This window comes from Dermacentor silvarum, chromosome 6 (assembly GCF_013339745.2).
Source record: "Dermacentor silvarum isolate Dsil-2018 chromosome 6, BIME_Dsil_1.4, whole genome shotgun sequence".
Classification (NCBI taxonomy): domain Eukaryota; kingdom Metazoa; phylum Arthropoda; class Arachnida; order Ixodida; family Ixodidae; genus Dermacentor; species Dermacentor silvarum.
Genome location: NC_051159.1, coordinates 60,761,605 through 60,775,829, shown reverse-complemented (window position 1 = coordinate 60,775,829; position 14,225 = coordinate 60,761,605).

The window sequence follows — 14,225 nt, the reverse complement described above, 5'->3', positions numbered from 1 at the left end:
CATCCCAAACAATACCATAAAATATGAAAACATCTGATTTCCAAGCGTTCCCCCATTTCCGGGCATTATTTCCTGCACTTTAGCAGCACAAAACACGGGCGACTTCGCGTTCCCAATACTTGGCCATGGGCGACGCGACGGTACGCTACTACACAGACGGACGCAACAGAGGCTCCCAGCCGGACCACGCAGGACGTTCGCAGAATGCCTTCTACTCGCACTCAAGACAAATGCGTCGGTGCAAAGCCTGTTTTCAGTCCTTTAGAAGACGTAATTTTCGAATGACAAGGCTCTGATATGTTCCTCGGCGTTATCTTTCGCGCGTTCTGCCGGCGCCAGCAACACATATTCATGTTATCACTCTTGGCAATCGCCCATGGCGTTTTCGACAGGCGTGAGTACCAAAAAAAAAAGGTATATGTTGTTGCGGGGCCACAAAAAACGTCACAAACTTGTCCCTCTAAGATTCATTACTCGCCAAACTAACTTTGTCACCACGACCGAGCTGCTTATCGCTAACTGCGTCACAGCGCGCTGCGCGGCCAGTGTGCCTCAACAGAACCGAAATAAGTTACAATAATCCCCTATAGGAAGCTTCGGAAACATGTCTGAGCACGATTCATTAACTCAAATTAACTGCGCCAGGATGGCCGAGCTGTTTTTCGCTAACTGCGTTTAAGTCTCGGTCCCGTGCCGTAAGCCTAATTGCGTCGTAGACCGTGAAACAAGATTTCGCACCTTGCCGCAGTCCAATAGTGCAGTGTTGTCTTGTCCCAGTGTAGAAGGAACGCAAGAATACGCCGGGAGCCCAAGAAGCCAGGCTACATTAAAAAATGTCACAGTTTCGCCCTAAGGGCGAAGCAATGAATGCGATAGCAACACAGCATTGTCATACGAAGTAAGGTGAGCGGCTTTGGTGGCAATGTGAATTGTAGTAAACATGAGCTGATTAAGTAAGCAGGTGTGCTGCGCCGTAAGTAGACCGACATGAAGAGAGACTCGATGACCACGAGAAGGCGCTTGTGAAACGGTGGTGTTGATGAGAAGCGCTTCCCGTGGGCAGCGCGTGCGAAGGGACACACCTGTAGCGCTGCACTGCCGATCCGGGCAGCATTGCATGTGTAGCGTGCGTTGGAAAATGTGGCCCGACTATTACTAACTTAATGAACAAGCGTGGTGTGAGCGCGCACAAACAAACACGAATAGATCACACGGAATGACTGCAGACAACGACAGTCAAAACGCTGGCAGCAAGCATACGCCGCAGCGGGCGAAGGTACGTGCGGTCTATCGCTTCAACGGAAACTGAGCGGCGAATGCACGGCGCATAAAGGTGAGAGCCATGTGGAGATAAGAGACTGTGCGGACGAGCGACGAGCGCGGTTGTTGGCAGAGTAGAAGTGCCCCCCCCCCCCCCCCCCCCCCGCTCCCTCCGGCGCTGGCTTCCTGCTTCCTTGCTTGTGCGTGGGAGGAGATGAGTGCGTTCGCTCTCCGTGATAGCGCGCGTCCCCGCACGCTTCCGCTCGGGCATACGGCGCACGGTGAAGATTTTATCTATAGGGAACCTGACGGCGACGGCGACAACGACGCCGACGGCAGAAATCCGGTTGAAGCGTCCATATAATTGCTATCGCAATAAAAAAAAAAGAAGAGAGAGACAGACGGGTCGCCGCGGGCGAGCGCTAAAATGCGCGCGCAGACACCCTCGCTGGCTTCGGGGAGCATAAAGAAAACAAGAGGCACGGCCGCTGGATAAAAAAACAGGTGCGGCCCGTTGCGTCGCGCCGAAACGGCGTCTCGGGCCTAGTTCTCCACGCGCCCGCTCTGGCGCCAGTGCTCGGGTACAGCTAGGGTGCCTCGATGCCCAGCGCCGCCGTCCAGGGTGGAGACAACCCCGCTGGCGCGGCCATATTGTATCACACGAGCTGAGACTCAGCTACGCTTGCGTTCATAAAGTGTTACTCGCGGCGCGCTTCCAAGTGCTTTGCCTTGATGAGGATTTTTTATCGGTGTCCCATCTGCATATCTTTATAACCAATAGCCGTTAACTCGTCGAAGGTCGAAGACGTAAATGTATGGCGCCGGGAACATGTCCCAAGTTGCCTAATTCAATCACATTTAATATGCCGTGTGTATGTTTAAAATACGCACTATTTTTTTTTTTTTGCGCTTCGATGCTTGGTATACAAGGTTTGCGACCCCCTGTGTGTGGAAGTTTTTCTTTTTCGCTGTTGTATTTTGGTTTACACGTCACGCCTCCTTTACCGTAGCCAGCCACTCGTGCACGGCGGTTAGTTTCCCTTGCGTTGCGCGTGCTCTTCGCGTTCGTTGCAATTATTTGACGATATCTACGCGCAATTTTTGCTTTTTTTGCCCACAAAACTGTGTGCTGACAGGATTGAGCTGGTGTAAAAATAACTGCGATGTGAAAATAAGGTTTAGTTACTGCTGTAGAGAAAAATGTAACGTAACTTGTCTGTATCAATCTTGCGTAGTACACACAAGAAATCAAACGATGCACAAAATACATTTACTTATAATGTCTAGTACAATCAATCATGAAAGAGATATGTACATGAAAAAGTATATGTACTGTGTGGCGCCTGAAGGTTATGTTGAAAGACGAGATAAAAAAATTAATTCGCAAGGTAGGCTCGACACACAATTCGGGATAGAGAGAGTTTTTTTTTAAATTTATTCATTACATGGGGGGGTTCAAGTGAGTACATCAACCTTATTACACACAAAATAAATCGAAAACAAGAATGCAAACAAGAAAACGCAACCGCGGGTAATATTAATCAAGATATCCAGCAAGAATACATCAGCTACCATCGAATACGTCGCATCAGCCAAACACATCGATTGTGAGTACAGAACATTTCATAAATAACCATTAGAACACTGATAACTACATTGAAAAAATAAACAACACTGCATACATATCACGTACAAAAACCGTAAATGAAACTAAGACAGTCAAATACAGATTAGCAATGTTTTTCACTTCGAAAATATAGTCCATAATGATGTATGGCTGTTGACTTTAACAGACGGCGCCCATCCTGTCGATTTCCCTCGTACTGGTCCTCTTCAAATTGTTTCTAAGTACATGTAAAACAACAAAAGTGATTATTGATATGAAAAGTTGCCTTGTAAATACAGAGAACCCATTACAGTGCTTAAAAATAAATTTTAGCAGAAGCAATGCTGTATTACCTCGCTTCACGCGTTTCGAAGAAATGCACAGGCTACAACAGACACCATGCCAGAAAGCGCCGAAACATTTTGGTCCCATGATGCCCCTTAACTCTACTACACCTGGGCATACCGTGCACAGGCATTTAAAGACCGTCACAGTACCAACTACGATCGGGAATGAGCACGAATGACCATTGGCTTACGATCACCACGCTACAAATATGTACAAGTCTAAAAAAGTTGTCGCAGTTTCACCTGAAAGGCGAAGCATCAATTGCGATAGCAAACTTGTAGAGAGCTATACGGAGTAATGATATTAGCTTTATCAGCTGTATAAACTTGGACATGCAGCAGCATCGGCAAGACGCAGAACTGTTGTCGACGCCATCGGCGTTTTGCCCGCGTTCGCTCAAAATGCGTGCGGCGTTGGTGACTGTTGCCGGAGCCTCTGATATAAATAGGCACTGCGTGCCGCAGCTAAACGTCGCCTCCCTTCCCTCCCCCTCCCCCAGGGCCTCTCGCTCGTCGGAAGAAGGCGCGTTTGCTCTACATACATGGTGATTGTGAAGGAGAACAGAGACGCCTACTTCTGCAGCCCTTAAGCGAGCACGGCGCAGAACGCGCGTTTGTTCTCCGCCGTGCGTTCACTCCCCGTGAAAGACGCGCCCCTCGCGCCCTTTCACTCGCACATACAGCGTTCGGCGCGCGGCGACGATTTCTTCTCCAAATGACGTCATACGGAACCTCACGGCGACGGCGACGGCGACGCCGACGGCAGAAATCTGCTTTTGAGTGTCCATATAATTGCTATCGCAATAAAATCTGCTATGTAACGTAACACCCTGAGGTCCGCAAGATATCTCCTGAGAAATCAGAGAAAATCACAATGTTTCGCTTACCACGTACAAAACAGCCGCTCTCCCCAGACGAAGCACTGCGTTCTTTAGTCCCAAATAACCAGCACCGAAAAAAAAAAAAAAAAGAAACAAGAGACACACACGATGTGTGCTTCCCGTGAAAAAGGAAAATAGGTGGCTATTTCGCGGCTAAGCATCTTCGTCAGTCCTTAAAAAAGTGGTCGCAGTTCCACCTGAAAGGCGAAGCATCAATTGCGATAGCAAACTTGTAGAGAGCTATACGGAGTAATGATATTAGCTTTATCAGCTGTATAAACTTGGACATGCCGTCGGCAACACGCAGAACTGTTGTCGACGCCATCGGCGTTTTGCCCGCGTTCGCTCAAAATGCGTGCGGCGTTGGTGACTGTTGCCGGAGCCTGTGATATAAATAGGCACTTGGTGCCGCAGCTAAACGTCGCCTCCCTTCCCTCCCCCTCCCCCACGGCTTCTCGCGCGTCGGAAGAAGGTGCGTTTGCTCTACATGATTGTAAAGGAGAAAAGAGACGCCTACTTCTGCAGCCCTTAAGCGAGCACGGCGCGGAACGCGCGTTTGTTCTCCGCCGTGCGTTCACTCCCCGTGAAAGACGCGCCCCTCGCGCCCTTTCACTCGCACATACAGCGTTCGGCGCGCGGCGACGATTTCTTCTCCAAATGACGTCATACGGAACCTCACGGCGACGGCGACGGCGACGGCTACGGCGACGGCGACGGCGACGCCGACGGCAGAAATCTGCTTTTGAGTGTCCATATAATTGCTATCGCAATAATAAGGGTACAGACTGCGCCCATCAAAACGAAAAAAGCCTATGCGACGCGCGCTCGCAAACCACAGGCTACTCAGACAGCATCGGTGCAGTGCTTACTTAGTTCGTGAGCGAACGTAGGTACGTGAGCGAGGATCAGAGAATACTTTCTTATTTAAATGAAAAACACGGTGCGGTAGTCTAAACATTCTTGACACTTACCTCGCAAATGCAGGAGTTATCCGTTGCCTACCAGTGATCGCGCTTTACTTGGGCTTCCCATCTCTTCCGTGGCTCTGGGTCCCGGGGGAAGCGAAAACAACGCAGTCCTTTACGCGTCGATCCGGCGCACTTGGGAACACAACAGCCCGTCATGTCGACACGATGCACTTGATAGCTTGTCAGTCATGCGGCTGAACACTGTCTAGCAAGTAGAAGCGTCCGCGAAGCATCCGCGCGCACTGTGCCTCGAACTCAGCACCGGCACCAAGCAATCGCAACGGCTCGCTGTGACACAATATGGCGTCGCAGCGAGAAAGCGGCGGCGCGGGGGCGGTCAAAGGTTGGCACCACCCTGAACGGCGGCGCTGGCATCGAGGCACCCTACATTTAGGGATACATTTTAGTGAAAGTGTAGCAACACCGGTCGGAAATCGATTCGCGGCACGAGCTGTAGCTTTTTTAGGCGGGCCCCAGGCAATCAGGAAGCAGGATTAAGTATTGAACATAGCGAAACACCAGTAAAGGGCAGAATTAGGCGACCAGGAGTCAGGAAAAGACGCAGAAAGGATAAGAATAGAGAAGGTAAAATTTGCTACATTAACATGCAGGGTGGTCGTAAGCAGGAAAAATGGCTGGAAATTCAAACGCAACTGAATGATGAAGCGATTAGTGTGTACGCCTTGACCGAAACGCATCTACGAGATTTGGAGCAGCCGCCTGTTATTGACAACTTTGTATGGGAAGGGTGCAACAGAATGACCGGGTCAAAGAAAGGCGGAGGCGTAGGCGTACTAATTAGGCGAGGTCTGAAGTGGCGAAGGGTAAACGAGACATGTAAAGAGCATTTATGGATTAGTGGTACATGGCAAGGTAAAAAGACGTGGCTGGGAGTAGCTTACCTGTGGACAGGTAGTGATAGCAGGGAAAAAAATAAGGAATTGGTCGATTGCATTAGAAGCGATATTAATGAGTTCAGTAACTCGGGCCAGGTGATATTAGTGGGAGATATGAACGCGCACATGGACGATTTAGACGGATATACTGATTACAACGGCTCTCTAGTGCTGGATTTGTGTGATGAACAGAACCTTATAGTAGTTAACAGGGAGAATAAGTGTCATGGACAGGTAACGTGGCAATGCGGAAACAGGCAGTCATGTATCGACTACGCCTTAGTCTCAGAAATGGTCTACGAACAACTGGACCAAATGATAATAGACGAAAATGGAAAAAATAGCCTGGGAAGCGATCATAGACGTTTAGCATTAAAGTTTGGGAGAGATACCAGCGCAGAACATGAACCAATAGCCTCAGAGCTTTTAAAAATGAATGACGAGCAAATAACAGAGATCGCAAACAACATAGAGAAGAAAATTGAGGCTTTTCCTACAGCAGTCTGGGAATATAAGGAACTGGTGGAGGTTATGCAGCATGAAATAAGGCGGACACGGCAATACAATTGTTGGATTGGAAAGAGGAAACCACGTAAGTGGTGGAACAAGGAAATTAAACAAGCTATAGAAGAGCGTAAAGAGGCATCTAGGGTTCATCGAGAAGCCAAAAAGTTGGGATTACAAGAAGAAGAGGTGCTCCTTAGATGGAATACGTACCGAGAAAAGAAAAGGGTTGCGAGTGAGCTCGTGCAAGAGAAAATTAAATGCGCAAGTGAACGTTGGGTGCATAACATTCACAAAAGAGACAAAGGCGCCCCAAAAAGATTCTGGAACCATATAAAAGCACTCGGAGCTCCAACTAGAAACTCGCAAACGGCTATAAGGGATGAAGACGGTAACATCTATGAAGGCGATGATGCGCTGCGGTACATCACAGACGTTATCAGGCATAACTTCGGTACGAGAAAAAGCGTAGTTCAGACAACAGATCCAGCAACAACAGAGAGGCCTGAGAGATCAAAATTCAGCATAGAAAGCTTTTATTGGAAAAAGGCAGCAGAAAATGTCCCTAACAACACGGCAGCAGGACCCGATGAAATCCCAATACAGCTAATCAAAAACCTCGGTCCAAAAAGCAAGGCACTGCTGACTAATGCCATAGAGCAAGTGATTAGAACAAAGAATATTCCCGTTGGATGGCGTGAAAGCAAGATGAATCTTATCTACAAAGGCAAAGGAGATAAGGATAAGACGAGCTCGTACAGGCCAGTTACAGTAACGTCGGTGATATATAGAATGGCAATGCAAGCCATAAAATTAGAACTGTCGAAGTGGGTGGAAGAAAACGGTGTATTGGGGGAACTACAGAATGGGTTCAGGCCAGGCAGACGCTTAGAAGACAATATGTTTGTACTAACTCAGTGCATAGAGATTTCAGTAGCTCAGAAAAGACCTTTATGGATAGCATTTCTAGATATTAAAGGAGCTTATGACAACGTAGACAGGGAATTGTTGTGGGATATTCTTCAATACGAAGGCATAGATGACGATTTCGTGGAGCTGCTGAGGGAGATATATCGAGACAACCAAGTACAAGTGGCATGGGAAGGCCGAAAAGGAAATGAAATGGTGGGAATTCACCAAGGATTGAAGCAAGGATGCCCTCTGTCACCATTGTTGTTCACGCTTTACGTCAAGGGCATAGAAAGACGACTGGAAAACAGCGAATTAGGTTTTGATTTATCCTACATGCGTAATGGACAAATGGTGCAACAGAAGATCCCTGGACTGATGTACGCAGACGACATTGTGCTACTAGCGGACAATAAAAAAGATTTACAGATACTTGCGAATATCTGTGGAAACGCAGCGACAAATCTAGGCCTTAAGTTTAGCACAGAGAAATCAGGGATAATGATCTTTAATGAGCACACGAGTAACTTCGTGGTGTCAATTCAACAGCAAGTAATACCCATAGTGAAGCAATATAAGTACATCGGCGTACACATAAACGAAGGAAAGAATTACTCAAGCAACCATCAAGATAATCTGAAAATAAAGGGGAAGCGGAATGCAGCATTAATGAAACACAGAGCACTGTGGGGCCACAATAAGTATGAGGTGGTGCGTGGAATCTGGAAAGGAGTAATGGTGCCAGCGCTAACATTCGCAAATGCCATTATATGCTTAAAATCGGATATATTGGCGGGTTTGGAAGTTAACCAAAGATCAGTAGGCCGGTTGGCTTTGGGAGCACACGGTAATACGACAAATGAGGCAGTGCATGGAGACATGGGTTGGGCCTCTTTTGAAGTCAGAGAAGCACAAAGCAAAATTAGTTTTGAAGAAAGGCTCAGGAACATGGATGAAAATAAATGGGCGGCTAAAGTGCACAAGTATCTCTACATGAAAAGCGTGGACACAGAATGGAGGAAGAGGTCAAGGAAGTTGACAACCAAGTACAGGATAATCGAAACTGTAAATAGACAACCAGGGGTCATCAGAAAGAAAGTGAGAGAAATAGAGACCGTAAATTGGATGCAAAGAATGGAAACGAAAAGGACAATGGAGATTTACAAGAATGAGAAGAAAGAAATTAGAAGGGAAAATCTGTACGATAACACAAAGGGCAGTGCCTTGCTATTTGAGGCTCGAGCCGGTTGCCTAAGGACGAAAACATATCGGAACAAATATTCGGAATTAGATGAGACATGTGTATGCTGCAGTAAAGATCCAGAGACCACTCAGCACATCCTAATGGAATGCGACGGGATCCACCAGCGAGAACCGTAGGTAACGTGCAACTCCCAGAAGCGCTTGGGTTTAAAGTGGAAGGAAACATAAACAGATCAGCCGTAGAGATCAGCAAGAGACGATTAGAGTACTGGTGGAAAAAAAGCAGGGAAAAGATGGATACGACCTGATCTCTTAAAATCATAGGCAGCGGTACAAGGTAAATTATTGAAAAAGAAAAATAATGATAGGTATACAAAAATGCAAGATAAAGAACATGTATAGTATACCTGATTAAATCAAGCAGGCTAGGTGACTATTTGTCGCCGCCCCGTTTCAAAGGGGATGCCAATAAATCATCATCATCATCATCATCATCATCACCTAGGTACAGCCGTTCACGGAGAAGCGCTTCCACAGCCGCGTTGGCCGTAAATAACGCGTTTTATAGTTGCACATTACAGGTTGAATATTGAAGTCGTTATTAGAAGTGCCGATTGCTTCACATATGTGAAAAGTGTGCCCAGGAGTGCCAATCTTTTGTAGAGTGGGTGTCAATGCTCTCCATGAAAGCTGCCCGCTCGACTCACCTGAAATAAAAAGAAGTGCTCGATTACGAATAATCGGGAGTGGATTTACGTGTTTCATCAAGACGAAGCAGTCAGTGATGCAGGCACTGAGGAGGGTGTTTTTTTTTTTTTTTACGCTCTGCTCATCTTGGATCTGCCCGTGTTTTCGAGGGGCACGTCTCTTCCAACAGCTCCACTCGCCCCCGCGCTTGGCATGAAACTCACCTTGTTAACCCTCTCGTGCAACCTCCTTCCCCCAAGAAAAAAGTGTTGGCTACGTGCCTGACGTTAAGTCACGAATTCGAAACCACACATGAATGTACATGAGCGTGTGGAAAATTTATAACTGTATGGGTAGGCGACAAAAGTGCGAAATGATTCATCGAACACCTTAACACATTTACTGCAACTTTATTGTACATAACGAAGAGCTTATTCACAGGCGGAAAACATTCCTTGACAGAGGTTTATGCGACAGCGTCAAAACTCGCTCTACAGTTGCATTTGCATTCCCAGCCCAATTAGCTATAAGAGGCCTCAGCAACGTTTTAAAGAATACTTTTAAAGCTCCTCAGTGTGAGCGTGGTCATTTCATTCACATATGAATTGTCCACAGTGAGTGAGATGTGGAAGCAAGGCTGACGTCAGAAGGTCGCACAACTTGCTGCTTTTTCTGACGTCGTCTGCCTTCATGACGCGCTGAACAAAGGTGCAGGTAAACATACCAGCGAGCTGTCGCTTGGCTCCCACTTGCTTCCTTTCCCTGATGGCCCTTGGCGAGAAATATTCTTCATCCAGGCTTCCCGACGCTGTAGATCGCAGGGGAATTTGTGGTACTTCACAGTAGCGTCTCTTCTCCCGTTCGAGTTGCACAGCGGCACACAACAGCTTCGCGGCATTACACCACTAGAAAAAACCGTCTGCCACACACGCGCACTCCAAACAACCGTAGTCAAGCACAGAAAACCTAAGGCAAGCTGCTCACACACACGATCACATACACACACACAAAAAAAGCACACGAGACTGCGCACGAAAGAGCACACCAACACGGATGTATGGATGAAAAAACTTTATTAATCGAGCGAGTTTGGACCCTTCAAGGGCCCCGGGCCACCGCACAGCCCTCACATTACGCGCATGTGTCCAGGCTACGTAGGGTAATAGCACTGGCACCCCGGTTCACGCAGCGAAATTGGGTGTCTAGGTCCTACGACGCAAGGAGGGCCTCCCATTCCTCCCATGTTCCGATGGCGGGCTGTCCCTGCGGGGGAGGATCGGCAGGGCAGCCGAAGAGGATGTGGTCTAAGGTGGCGTGCGACTCTCCACAGAGAGTGCACTCTGGCGAAACCGGGCGGAAGTGGGATAGGAGCTGAGGGGTGGGAACAGTTCGGGTCTGGAGTCGCCTCCCGAGGATTTGTTGGGAGTGGGATAGTCGGGGGTGGGGAGGAGGGTAGAGTCGACGGGCAAGGCGTGCTTGTTGGGTAATTTCGGAGAACGTGTGCGCCCGCTCCCTCGAGAAATCCCGGCTGGGGTCGCCATTTGCCCGGCTTACAAGTCCTCGGGCTATGTTATCGGCGGCCTCATTTCCGGGATTGCCAGAGTGAGCCGGCACCCACACGAGCTCAATACGTCTATCAGAATTTTGGACCCACATTCTCAATATTTGCCACGCTGGGGCATGGACGCGTCCGCGGGCAAAGTTAAGAATGGCTGTTTTCGAGTCGCTAACTATGTAAGCCACATTGGTTTGAGCGATTGCTAAGGCAATAGCAGCTTCCTCTGCTTCTTCCGGGGTACAGTGGGAGTCTATGAAGTGGGTGAGTGGGGGGGCTGCTGGATGATAAGCCACAGCTACAGAACGGTCTGGACCACACGCGGCGTCCACCCATCGCACATCCTCTAAAGTTCCATATGCGTTATGTAGAGCTTTGGCTCGCGCGACGCGGCGGGATTGATGGTGCTCTGGGTGGACGTTCTTAGGGAGGGGTTTGATAAGCGCGGCGCGCATGGCGCGAGGGAGAGATATTAAATCTACATCATGTGCGGGTATGCGAATTTCGAGAGAGTCCAGTATATGCTGTCCTGTTTCTGTGCCAGCCAGGCGAAAGTATTGTGCTTGTCGATGTGCCTCAATAAGTTCTTGTATAGTGTTGTGCATTCCTAATTTTAAGAGCCTGTCCGTGCTAGTGTTCTTTGGTAGGTTGAGCGCTGCTTTGGTAGCCATGCGGAATAAAGCGTTGATTTTATCTTTGTCCGCACTGGAGAGGTTCAGGTAAGGAGATTGTAAAGAATGCGACTAAGCACAAAGGCATGCAGCACCTTGAGATTGTCTGCTTCTTCTAAACCGGCTCGCGAGTTTGAAATCCTTCTAAGAAGATGGATGACGGAGTAAGTGGATTGTTTTAGTGATTTCAGGGCAAGATTGTTTCTTCCCGGGTCCTGTAAGTACAGGCCAAGAAGGCGGAGTGTGGGTGTTTGTGGTATGGGAGTGTCGTGCAGATAGATCACAATGGGGGCAATGGGGACACGCCGCGGCCGGAGTATGAAGAGTGCTGACTTTGTGGGGGAGCATTAAAGGTCAATGTTGGCCGCGTGGGTAGGTATAGCTGTGGCTGCTTCTTGAAGTGTTGATTCTATGTCGCCATCCGAGCCGTATGTGGTCCAAACCATGATATAATCCGCATAAAGTGTGTGTCCCAAGTGTGGGATGCGGCTGAGAGCCTTTGCCAGGGGAATGAGGGTAATATTGAACAGGAATGGGGATAACACCGCTCCTTGCGGGGTGCCAATGTTTCCAAGGGTGGATGAGGGCGTCTGTATATTGTCTATATGCAGGGAGGCGGTCCGCCCGTTTAGGAAGGCCCGAATATAGTTATAGGTCTTAGGTCCTAACTGCAGCTCTTGGATGCTCTGCAGGATGGCACTGTGCTTAACCTTGTCAAATGCTTTAGTGAGGTCTACTGCCAGGATTGCTCTGGTGTGGTATAACATATAATTGAGCATGGCATGTGAAATCTGTAGCAGGGCGTCCTGTGCCGAGAGATAAGGTCGAAATCCTAGCATGCTATGGGGATATAGTCCATGGGATTACATGTGTTTCGTGAGACGGGTGGGGATGGCATGCTCGAAGAGTTTGCCCAGGCACGAAGTCAGAGAGATGGGACGGAGATTTTGGGCATTAATGGGCTTATTGGATTTGGGGATGAAAATTATTTTTCCGTGCTTCCATTCAACAGGTAGCTCCCCCTTTTCCCAGCATTCATTGAAGTACTCGGTGAGAAGGCAAACAGAACGGTCATCTAGGTTTCTGAGCATGACATTGGTGATTTGGTCACCTCCAGGAGTTGAGTTTCGGAGCTTAATAAGGGCTGTTCTATCTTCAACCTCCATAATAGGGGCGTCGAGGGAGGGTTGATCGGGGCCTATGTAGTCGGGATATGATGCAGCTTTGCCCACAGTGGTATAAGTTGAAGTTCGTTTAAGAGTGCTTGCTGATTACAACGATTTTGATGGGTAAGCCTTTTGAGTGTAAGTCGGGTTTGCTTTTTAGTTTGAGTGGGGTCTATCATATGTCGAAAAAGATTCCAGGCCCTGGAGTTCGAAAGATTACCTCGTAGTTCGTCACATTTTTGGTGCCAATTAGATTTACTAAGGGCGGCGCTGTGCTCTTCTTTTTGTTTTTGAATCTGTGCCAGTTTGAGCTTAAGTTTTCGATTCTGTTTCTGGGTCTTCCAGCGCGTGAGAATACTGTTTTGTGCTTGGAGTAGGTGCGCTAACCTACTATCTGCAATGGGAGTTTCAGGGGTGGCGTCGAACGTTTGCGTAAAAGCTTGCACGTCCTGCTTGAGTTCTGTCATCCATGTGTGAAGGTTAAAGGGAGACTCTAATATTTTGGCCTCTCTGTGCTTACGAAGATTATGCGAGCTAGTCATCCGGACACGGTAGTTTTTAGCTTTTTTGGCAAAGTCAAACTCTATAGTTAGGATATAATGATCACTGCCCAGGGCCTCGTTGGAGTTCCGCCATACTGGCGTGGGAATATTGCGGCCAAAGGTGAGATCTGGGCTAGTGTCGGTGGTGACACTGTTACTGATTCTCGTAGGTGTGCTGAAATCATTATATACAGAACGGCCCTGCATCTGAAGGGTGTTTTATAAATCCGCTCCTCTCTTGTTGGTACGCATGTACCCCCAGTCTACATGCGCGCAGTTAAAGTCCCCTAAGATAATGAGAGGGTCCTTCTTTGCAATCATGGAGGCGGCTTTAATGAGAGTGATACATTCCGAGACCGGTTGCCTCGGAAGGAGGTAACAGTTAAGGATGAAGAGGGGATGGGATTTGTGAGTGGACGAGATTAATTCTAGAAATGTGTGAGCCACCGGAGAATTCAGTACATGACAACTGTATGGTACAAAATTTTGGACATAAGTGGTAACCCTGGGGTTTGGAGTGATGTCAGAGGGTATCCTGGCAGCGGTACGTTTGTGCCAGCATCCTGGAGTGCTACTATATCAGGGGGTGTGGAGGAAGCGGAGAGTAGCTGCTGCAGGGGGTCTCTTTTGCGGCGAAACCTCCTGCAGTTCCATTGTAGAATGCGTGATGGGAGATTATTTCCCGTCAGCAAGGCCATGCAGGAGGGTGGGCGGGCGAAGGATGGGTGGTGCTATGGGGTTACCGGCTGGCGTATGTGAAGACATTCCAGCAATTATTTGCGGAATTTCTTGAAGAATGGCGGTGGTTACCTGACTAATAATCGTTTCTGTAAGCTTAGTGACGGTGGCTTCAATGTAATTTCGAGTTTTAGCCAGAATATCGGCTTCTAACTGTTGGGCAAAGTCTTTTAATTTGGAATCTATGTCTGGAGTGTCGTCTTGCCGGCGTTTCTTTTGGGGAGGGGGGTGTGGAGAGTTGGGGTGTTGGTAACGGAGGGGGTGGGAGGGTGGAGGGATAGCGTGTTAGCGG